This window comes from Agelaius phoeniceus, chromosome 4, assembly GCF_051311805.1.
Source record: "Agelaius phoeniceus isolate bAgePho1 chromosome 4, bAgePho1.hap1, whole genome shotgun sequence".
In the NCBI taxonomy this organism is placed as follows: domain Eukaryota; kingdom Metazoa; phylum Chordata; class Aves; order Passeriformes; family Icteridae; genus Agelaius; species Agelaius phoeniceus.
Window position 1 is genome coordinate 2,020,739 of NC_135268.1, and position 11,693 is coordinate 2,032,431.

An 11,693-nucleotide genomic window follows, 5' to 3' on the forward strand; every position below is an offset into this window, starting at 1 on the left:
CTGAGAGCGCCTGAAGCCTGCAAGTTACCATCGCCCTCAGTCCCCCTCAAACCCTCCCACACCAAATGGAAACATAATATTGAAACACTTTCACAAAAGCTTTTCTCCTACTGCAAAATAATTATCAGATAGATCACACAAAACCATCAGAATTATTACAGACCAGAAAAATTCCAATAAACTTTTGAAGTTTGTGCATTTTTACAAATGCTTCCTTTCTTGCCCATCTATAATTAACAGCTATAAAAACAAAGTATCTTTAAAAAACGCAGCACATACCCGGTCACGGTGTCACAGTCCCGGCTCCAGCAGAAGGCAGAGACGGTGGATGAGGAACGCTGGTGGGCGATATCATTGTCCTTTGCACCTTCACCCCTTGGGTCTATCCAAAGCATTTGCATCAATTTTCCCGTCACAAATACAGTGACAGTGTATCGGTTTCAGTGACAAATACAAATAAAACAACAAAAGTCAGTGGGATTTCAGGAACAGTCCTCGGCCGGGGCTCCTGCCTTCCCCTCACGCACACATTGTGCGTCTTTAAAGCTTGCTGATGATTCAGGCAGAAATCATTGTGTCCATTCACATTTAATGACTTCTTCAAGGGCTGTTTTACCACTTTTCGAGCTATAAACTCAATTATGTATATTTTTTCTCCACACTTCACGAGGAAATTTCCGCTCTGGAGCGGGGCTGTAACATTGACCGCAGCTGACAGGGGATGGCGGCGATCCCGAGGCAAGGCCGGACGGGCTCGGGGCGGTTTGAAGGGCAGCCAGGGTTTCCACAGGATCCTGGGATCCCCCACATCCACAGCAATGAGGTTTCCAGGGAGGCAGCTCCCACACCTCGAGCCCGTTTTCACACGGACACCGGGAGGGGCTTTTGCCCTCGAGGCTGTGGAGGCTTCGAGCCGGCCCGAGGGTTCGGCTCTTTCCAGCCACAGCAGCTCCCACCGCCTCAGAATCCAAGCTTTCAGCAACCAGCACTGAAATTTGCTGGGGTTTTTAAACTTCCTCCATCGAGACTCCCAAGTTTTAAGTGGAAAACACGAGATTCTGAGCAGTGTCACAGAGCCACCTCTCTGCCGGCTGCTCAGCCCATCAGGCCTCAGAGCCATCCAGCCCCTCAAACAGCAGAAACTGCTCTTTCTATGTCCCTGAAACAAGTTTTTAAAAGTTCTTTTTCTCCAAAACTTGGCATTTTATCTTCCTGATCATCCTGGAGTCTGAAGTAGAAGGCAGTATGTGCAGGCCTCCCATATACCAGCATTTGCTCATTGTATTTGGACTGACACTTCCAGTGTTCTTTTTTTTTTTTCTTAAAAAAAAAATCCTAATTGAAAGTCCCCCAGAGAAGCTGTCAAGTTAAATTTCTGACAAAGGTAGCTGCTTCTGCAGGTGGTTTTCAAATCCATGGCTTGAAGTATGACTGACAGAGTGACACATGGTGACAAGAAAAGAGCTCCTTTGGAAGAACTTTTAAAAATCAGTGGTTTTATAATTGAGCTGAAGTTCAGGAAATGGGAAGACAAAGATGCTTTGCTGGTTTTCCATGCATTTAGAGGCCGTGTTTCAGAAAATTAGTTTCTCAGGAAAATGTCTCTACGGGCAGCATTTAAGGATACCTTTAAGTCCCACAGAGATCCTGCAGCACTGAAGGCTGAATAGAGATGCAAATGCTGCTAAAAGGGTTGATTTTCCTGACAGGCTTCCAGATCCACTGGGAAGGGAATATGCTTTTAAAAAGGGGCTCATACCCCTAAGCTGTGCCAATATTGCTGGCAATAATAAAGTACTGGTATGCAGGCATTTCTGAACCTCAAAGTTCCAAAATTTCTTCTTAGCTGCAATTCAGTCTTTTTTTTTTTTTCTGTCCGAAATCTTCCTTCCTTCCAATGCTCATTTTAACTCAAGTTGGTAGATTAGCATATTTTATCAACTGCTGCAGTTCCACCTTTGACTGTAATTAACTTTAGGTCAGGTCCTGAAAAAAAAGTACAGACTATTTCAATAAATGACTTTTAAAAGTCTTAATATCTTAAAAGTATTATGGAACAGTGCTTTAAATGTATATTCAACCACCTTTTTTATAATTATTCTAAACAGAAGATCTGGTTTTCCTTGTTTTCAAAAGAAATCACTAATTCTGGAGAATTTTCTTAAAGAGATCAAAATTCCCTTAAAACAATGTCTTTGTATTTTGGGGTTGTTTTATTGTCTTTTTTTTTTTCTTTCTGCATTTCTTTAAACACTGACCAAAACCCCACTTCTACTTTCAAAACCTTTATTTTCAAGAGTTTCCTTAACTTTAATCAACACAAGTATTTTCTCCAGAGCCTTTCAGAAAACTCCAGAACAATCAGAACTTCAATTCAAACTGAAAAAAACCCCAAAACAGGTAGGTAGAAAAGGGAAGAGACAGACAGAGGAAGAAAATAATCCCTGACAAAATGCAGGTTCTTTCAGCTGTTACTTTAACATGGCAAACAAGTGTTCTCTTTTCCCAGTGCCAGGAAATGTTTCAGGACTGCTGGATCCTCAGGCACAGCCTGGTGCTGCTGGAGAATTGTTTTTTAATCCCAGCCTGTTGCTGGAGGGTCACAGCAGGACCACAGCCTTGCTAAATGTGTTCAATAAATGTGGCTGTTCCAGCTGCAGCAGAGGTGCACCCTGCACTCTGGGATGGGCTAACAGAGGGGAAAACCACAGGGATGGTGGCAACAGGAGGTGACATCTTTAGTTGGTACCAGGAGTGTGTCTGAGCCTCTGGGTCACTGACACTGGTGATCATCCTGGCCTTAGGGGCAAGGGGATGTGCTCCTTTGGGAGCTTTCCCAAACAGAAATAATTGGCTCTTTTCTCAAAGACACAATGCCTTGTTGCATGGACTGGAATGGTGAAAAATTCAGGTACCTGGACAAATGTGAAAGAGAAACACAGATTAAAAAGTAGAGCTATTCTAATCCCCAAACTATTAACTGTAAATACTTATTATATGTAGGATGTATCTCCAGGATATATTTATATGCCTGTAAACAATGAACATAACTGAAATTAGATGTAAGGATATAAAACCACGAGGGCTGTGTTAATAGATTAAGGTCCAGGCAAATGTAAGTCACTGGTGTTGTGACTGTGCTGCAGCAGATTAAGGTGAAAAGCTGAGATCCAGTTTCCACTCCAGTGCTGTGCTTCCTCCCAGAAGAGCCCAGAGTAATCAATTTAATTATCAGAGCAAAAATAGCTGAAATTTTACTGCTTCCTTCCTATTGATTCCTGCTCACTGACGAGCTTTATAGGGCCCTGATTTACATCATACTCAGTTCACGTTATCAGTTCGTTTATGGCCTACACCCAGAGCAGCTCATGACTTCACATGTGGATGGTGACAGAAGCACTGATAAAATGAGCTGTTTATGAAGCTCAGACACTAATTATCGAAACTGGACTGCTGAAAGGTGCCTTTTATCTGCACAGTGTTGCAGACACACAAGTCTCATCTGTTAAGCTTCAAAACTCAAGCCAGGGGTTCCAATCACAAACTGCCTTTCCCAGACCAAAAGAAAGGAAAAAAAAAAAGAAATACAGGTGCATGAAGGCCTGTTGTTCCTAAGAAGTAAGAAGCACCTTTGGATGTTGCAATGGGCTGCTTTGTTTATTTAAGAATTCCTCCTTCCTGTTTGACTTCTGACAAGAAACTGCTGTTGAGGCAGTTCCTTGGGTTGGAATTCTCAAGCTAATCCCAGCTCCATTTTGTCTTATCTTTGTCATGCAATAAACACCATTGGTATCTGAAACAGAGCCACAAACAGCTGTGCTAATTATACTAAAACAGCTTAAGCTCCTTCTTTAGCACTTAAATAAATAGTAAATTGAGTATTTACACAACATATTAAAAAAATGCAGATTACACATACCAAAAAACTCTGCACCTGTCTGGAAACCATTACAACCTATGAACTGTGCAACTGATAAAAGAATGCAGTTAAGGCAGCCTGGTGGTGGAAGTACTTGACCAATGTTCTCTCTCAAAATGGACAAGTGTTACATGAAACCAAAGTGATTTGAGTGCTCCTGACAGAGGCTGCTATCAATTGTAATCCTCCAACCCAAAAGCACAGAAGCTGGGGACAACACAACCACGTGGCCACAAACCACATCTGGTACCCATGGATATTAGCAGCCATGAGGAATGGTCACAGGGAACCAGCACAGAGCAGCAGCACCTCTGGAAAACAAAAAAAAAAAAAAAGGCAAAACAAACCAGCCTTAGCAAACAAGGACAAGTTTGTCCTGTTTTGCCTTAAATCTAAGTGTTCTGACAGTCATGAAAGTCAATCTGTGATCTGCACAGACCATCCATGTCCAAGTTCTACTCCTCATTAACATGGATAAGGTCTTAAATTTCTAACTGATATTTTTATCTCATTTACAGGAGAGGAATATTTTAATCCTGGAAGTATGAATTGGGTGTTGATTATCACACATTATTCTAAGAGAGGCTTTATCAGAACAGAAGTTTTAGAGTAAATTTGGCTTATTCTTATCAAAACATGCATGCTATTGAGAAATTCCTCCTCCAGTACTCCAGAAAGGCTGATAACTTTGTATCTCCATGTCTTTGGCACTCCTTCTGTAAGAGGGGGTAAAAATGCTTCCCAGGGACTGTTCTGCTGTCAGCTCATCAGGTACATGAGGCACATTTACAGAAGTGGTTTCCATGATGTGATGATAATAAGGGAAAGAATGGATTATAATCCAATTTCACCATTGTTCATTTTATTGAGTCCCATTTAATGGATTTCCTTCTCTTGGCAGTGTTATCCTAGTGCTTCACAGTACAGTACAAACTCTGGATTTAATTGATAATTTAATTAATTTTCCCTTTACCTTTCCCCAGGATTGTTAAGAAAAATATAAATACAAGGTCTAGCATTCCTCGTTGCTTTTGTTTCATTCTTACTTAATTGGTTTCATTCCCTTTTGTGCATTGCAACCCACTGTAAAATTACTGTACACTTAGGGTATTTGCTAGAGAATAAATTAATATTGCCAGAATCCAAGTGGGAATAAATTAAGTATGCCCTCAAACAGCTAATATCAGCTATTTCCTAATTTTTGAGGCACTGACTGCTGATATGGGTTTAATTGAATCCATTTGGATAATATGTATATTTCTTGTACATAGACATGCTTTTCTGAATTATCTTAATATGGGTTATACCAACTATGACTGTGTCTACAGGGAAAATGTATTACTGAAGTTGTTACTTAATAATTAATCAGATATTAATCACAGTTTTTTGTGTTTCCAGGCATCTCAGGCATTAATGTTTTTTCAATATTTACCAAGAAGTGACATTTTTACATAGAAATATTTTTTTTTCCAGTAGATGCAAGTGTTGAAAATGTATACAGACAAAATCCCTGTATTTCTCACCATTCTACTCAGAAATTCTCTCTTCATTTTTGCATTGAATAAAATCTGTTGGTTTAATGAGCACTTCCAAGGATATGTAGATATCCTAGAGGCTTAGAACATACAACTCTCATCAAAATCTGGATTTTAATTTCAGACTACAATTCACATTTGCCATTTGAAATGGCAGCTCCTGTTTTTAGGCCTCCAATTAGCTTTAAATCCCTTTAACCCCACTAACCTCAGAAGTGGGGATTTCCTCCCTTCTTCTTCCCCTCATCATAACTTTTAGAATTTGATTTCACTAGACCTGGCTTGCCCAGGCAGCTGCAGCGGATGCTGACTCCATTATCCTGGTACTGTGCCTGGCTGAGAATTGGCAGAATTAGTGAAGTGGAATGGGAGGAGATCAATAAAACACCTCTCTGTGCTGTAAGCAAAGTACCTCATACACTGTGCTTGTGTGCTGCACAAAGAGCAGCACTGTAAAAGCTGGAAATCACCTCACAATTGTCTCAAACAGACATTAATCACTTGGTTTAATATCATTATTTGTATCTGATACAAGACCAGCATTATTTGTATCTGATACAGGACCCAGTGCACAGCCAAGACACAGAGAAAGGTGGATGCACATTATAAATATTAACTAACACATTTCAGGCTATAAACTCACTTTGGATCCCTCTCTTCCTGAAGGATTTATTCTCCAACACAGTAACTGTATCCATCCTGTCCCATCATGGCTCTCCTTTCAGACAGCTCTTTTCTCCCCTCATGCTATCTCTTCCCAAGCTTCTCCCTGAATCTCATCCAGAGCAATGCTATGTGCCCATAATGGCAACAGTATTTCAGAATATTTTTGGAAGCCCACTGAAACAGCTAATTCATCTCAATTTTTTTCCCTGAACATTTCAGCAGGATACAGAACTATGGGGTGAACTCTGGATCACAGTGAAAACAGGTGTCATGTCTGGGGCTGACCTTTTTGGTAAATAAATCACAAGGAAACAGCCATCCTTCCAAGGCTGGTGGTATTACCCTGCTGTTCCCGTGTGCCCCTGCGTACTCAGCTTTTTGCACAGTGCAAATGAAAAAGAACAACAAGGATACATAAATTTTTTTTTTTTACAACAGAACTTTTCAACACATAGGATTTTCAACCTGAGTTTTCATTTTGCTTTGCCCCTTTCTGTTTACTTCTTTCTTTCTTTCTGCATTTGGAATTCTCACATTTTAGCTTGTAGCTGAAATCTCCAAAGGCTTTCCAGAGGATACCAAGAAAGTTAAAGCTTAATTCTCTTTCTCTAAATGACAGAAGGGTCTTAATGATTTCTGTTCCCAAACCTTAGCACCAGTGGAGAACAATTTTGTTCGTAAACACCAGAACCTTTTCTTCCTAAATATGTGGGATCAACCACAACTGTGTTATCTTGTCTAAATGAACCTTCATTGCTGCTCAGTACAACAGCAAGTAAATTCTCCTGAATCTTGTAACTAGAGAATTTAATGGAATTCTGCATAGAAAAGTTATAAAGGAGCACATTCATTCACAAGTTTCATAGGATTGTCTTCTGCCTCCCTGGATCCTCTGGTACACAAGAAGTATGAACAGTAAATACTACAAGTGTGCATTATACAGTGTATGAACATTACATACTACATTTATCTATTATATAGTGCATGAACACTACATACAAGTGTGCATTATGTAGTGTATGAACACTGCATACAAGTATGTACAAGTATAAACCCCAGAAACTGAGAAACAGCCATCCCTTTACACTTAACAAATGCTGTCTAATGCTTTTTGGGTTCCTGAATGAGAAACTTTGTTTGGAGTTTCTCAGTAAGATGAAATACTCCTCTCTGTCATGTCCAGACTTCAGGCAGACAGGAGATTTTCTCATTTCTATTTTTCTCATCACATTTGGAAGCATATGCTCTGCTGAAAAGGAATGAGGTTTAAGATCCCAAGCCAGTTCTAGTCTGAAGGTCACTGCCCACATTCATCACCTCTTAAAGGCCTTCCCAGAATCCATAAAAGAAAAGCTTTTCTAGATGTTTTCTGAGAAGAACAGAGTGAATTAAAAGTGGGTACAAGTCAGCAGCTTCCCAGATGGCTTACTATAATATTTACATCATTGCAGCAAGCCTTTCTTTCCCCTCAGAAGGGAAAACAGTTGAATGGAATAGGACGAAGAACCTATGTTTATGTTGAAATTTTTATTTTTGTTTGGTGAGATTTCACTAAGAAACAAACATTTAACTTGACTCATAACTGGGGGCCCTGCTGAAGTGTGCTATTCATCATCTTCTCCTGGTAAGATTGCTTTCCTCAAGTACTGCCTCAGGACCACAAATCCCTTAGACACTGGAAGTGCAAAAGAACTGCTCTAAATGGATCATTCAAATAAATACCCAGCTTCTGAGATAGTCTGAAAGCTCACTTATATCCTGTAATTATATGTATTTTCAAATATAACAGAGGTGTCTTTTCAAACAAGAGGTGTGTTCATAAAGCAGTAATTGCAGAGCACAGCACTCTAATATGCTCTGTGAAGTCAAAGCCAACAAGTTATTCAGAGACTGAAACTTCCCCTTCTCTACCCCACGAGCCCAGAGGAATAAGCTGCATTCAGTTTGCTTTGCTAACAAAGGTAATTGAACCAATCAATCCAGGAACTAGTACTTCTATGAATCAAAACCAAGCATTGCTCCTGCATGTTGCAACAGCTTGTATGTCCTTTAGATTAACTTTTAAATCACAGAAGTCTCCTATCTTGAATCTGTTCTCCAGAACACAGCTGTGTGAGACTCAAGGTAGTTTTTAAGTAAAACTTGCACAGAAGGAAAAATAAATGGTGACCAACTGTGTTTTGACACAGGCAACTTTCTCTCCATCAAGTTTGCTCAGAACACTCAGTGGAGCACAAAAGGATGCATCACAAACTCCCAGCACATTGACTGATTGCAAACTGCATTTGGAAAGACTGGCCACTATATCCACTAAACTTTTCTTACTCCTACCTGGACTTCTTTAATTTCCCTAGGGCTTGTTTGGATGAATGACAGTCTCCAGAGAGAGCAGACTACAAAGGGATGTGAAAGGAGTAGCACTACAATAAATCCCAAGGAGAAATTTTCTGAGGAAGAGCACTTAGCAGAAGGATATGAAAGAGCAGCAGCTTCTCAGGTGCTGCACAAAGCTGGAATTATTTAGACCAGACAAAACACTCACAAAAATAGATTAGAAGAGAAGTGAGAAGGTCAGAGATGATACAGATGCAAGAACATGGTTATTAAGCCTCTTTCACTCTGGATCAATGGCAAAGATCACCTTGTTTGTGTATTCTGGGTCGGACTTCTCTTGAGCCACTTCCCATTCACTAATTTAGAAATCTCACAAGTGTTCCCAAGAGCAGGAAATGTGCCTCTTCCTGGGACACAGAGACAGCCTGTGACCCAGACAAGCTGTGCTGAGGGGCTCCTCCCATGGATTTGCCTATCCTGGGAGGCTGGACCTCTGTGCTGGAGCTCCCTGAGCTGTTCCTGGGTGTCCTGGGACAGCCACTCTGTGCTGCTGGAGCTCCCTGAGCTGTCCCTGGGTGTCCTGGGACAGCCACTCTGTGCTGCTGGAGCTCCCTGAGCTCTTCCTGGGTGTCCTGGGACAGCCACTCTGTGCTGCTGGAGCTCCCTGAGCTGTCCCTGGGTGTCCTGGGACAGCCACTCTGTGCTGCTGGAGCTCCCTGAGCTGTTCTGGGTGTCCTGGGACAGCCACTCTGTGCTGCTGGAGCTCCCTGAGCTGTCCCTGGGTGTCCTGGGACAGCCACTCTGTGCTGCTGGAGCTCCCTGAGCTGTTCCTGGGTGTCCTGGGACAGCCACTCTGTGCTGCTGGAGCTCCCTGAGCTGTTCCTGGGTGTCCTGGGACAGCCACTCTGTGCTGCTGGAGCTCCCTGAGCTGTCCCTGGGTGTCCTGGGACAGCCACTCTGTGTTCCTCAGCAGGAGCACTGAACAGAGCTTCACCAGGTCTCCCCCAATGTATAAGTCCCCAAAGGAATCATCTTCCCCAGGTGATGGAGGGTTGGGATGTAACACTGCTCACACTCCCAGCACTTGTACAAGGCAGTGCAATTCTGCACTTTTCCAAGGCAGTGCAATTCTGCCCCATCCCACTGGCAGAGCTCATCTGAGCCTCATGCTGCTGCAGCAAAGCAGCCTTGAGCCCATTGATCACAAACCTATTTACCTTAGGAAGGCTCTTCACTATACAAAGTCATTTTAAAAAATTCCTATTTTAGTGTGCAAAAAAAGCCCTGTTTAATAAGTTTCAACCTAAATAAAATGGCCAGTTTGAGAAAAATTAAGTAATATGTCTAATAATATCATGACATACAATTTTAAGCTACAGTGAGCTGAGTAAAATGTGGCATAGGAGCCTGCATTTTTTATTAGAGCTCATTAATCTTGTTAATGACTTATTGAATATCACTGTAAAAATTGATCCCAGTGGCTACATCCCTGTCTGCTTTAGCAACCCCTTCCAAGAGCCCCATTGAACTGGCAGAGTGTTTCTGTATTCATTGCCTACAGCTCTGCAGGGAACACTGCAGCAGATGTGCTTTATGATGGCCATGGGTTAAAAGGTCTCATGTGGGTCTGACCTGAGCAGGAACATCTGTTTTTCCCTCTTTACATGGATAAGAGGAGTGTCTGCACACCCAGAGTAAGTTACCTATGAATGCAACCCATCAGCTTTGCTTCTCTAGTTTGCTGTTCTGGCTTAGGCTGAAATCCTATTTTTAATGTAGAATATTGCAATAAATCTTACATATAACAAGAGAATTTCTGTCCCAAGCTTAGGATGTGTAAGAACTACTTGGGGAAGGCATTCCAGCAAGACAGACCAAATGAATCTGATTTAAATGAAGCAGAAAAAGCTGGCCTAGAACTACTTCCTAGTAATGCTTTCGCTGCCCAACTTGGCATACACGTTTGTTTCTTTGCAAGAAATTTACTGAATAGAAGAAGTGAACACACCCCCCTCATTTATAATTCCTTGTTTAAATGAAATTTTGACATATTTAGGAAAAACTTGGATACAGCTAAACACAAATAAAACTTCATAGTGCACATTAAAATTAATTACTTCAGGTCTTCTTTCTAAGTGAAGCAGCAGCACTTGACAGTATCATTAAATACTACCAATACTACCTATTATCAACTCACAATTTCAGGAAAAACAAAAAAGGAGAACAAGTTTTCCCTAAAAAGGGACAGACTTGTAATAAAGACAAAACCAAGCAACTTCAGGTAATTTATCACTACAGGAAATAACACTATTAATTGCATGTTAATTCATCTAACTCCAGTAATGACTAGATTAGCAGCACTGTTGCTTTCTATTAAAAAACCCCTATTTATTAAAACTGGAATCTATGTTCTAAGAAATGGGATCCAGCAAGGCACTGGCCTTTTTAGCTTTGCCACACCAACTATGAAGTAGCTTTTTATGCCAAGTCTTTGGATTCTTCTGAAGTCTCCAAGCTGATTCCCATCCCCTCCGTGGGTCAAAGTCTGCTCCGAATTCATGGACTTTCCCCAGATAAATTTTGTGGAAAAATGAAGCAAGAAATCACTTCCATCTAATTTCTCTCACAAACCCTTTTATCATTCATGCTCTCATTCATCATGTTCCATGGGCACCCAAGACTGAAATAACAATAGATGGCAATTAATAACTTAAATACCTGGTCACATTTAATAGGAAATTAACTTCTATTTTATCTCAGAGTTTTCTACCTCCCTTCTGCAGTTTTTGTATTTCCCAGTTTCCCCCTTGCTTTTTTTTGCTTATGGAAGTCAAGAATCCTGATAAAATGCTGAAGTCAGTGATATGCCTGCTAAAGCAGTTCCCTGGAAAGCATGCCATGCCAATTGATTTGCTGAAATAAATATACTAATTTATTTTAGGTATATAGGAATAAATCAAATGTTTGCCAGAGGAGCCTTAGCAGATATGATGGAAACAAGCAAAAGCTGCCCACCTGCTGCAGTTGTTTCAGAGGGAGGATTCACATTTCACTAAAAGAGCACATTTTATGTTCCTGAGATTAATCCAATGACTCTTTGGCTGGAATCCCAATGCTGCTCCCATTTAGTGGACAGCACATTTCATAATATTTTTATACAGCTCATAAAGCAGATGAAGTCTTTTCTGTGGATGTCACCAAGCCCTGTGTCGCCACAGCTCCCTGTACTGGAGAAGGAA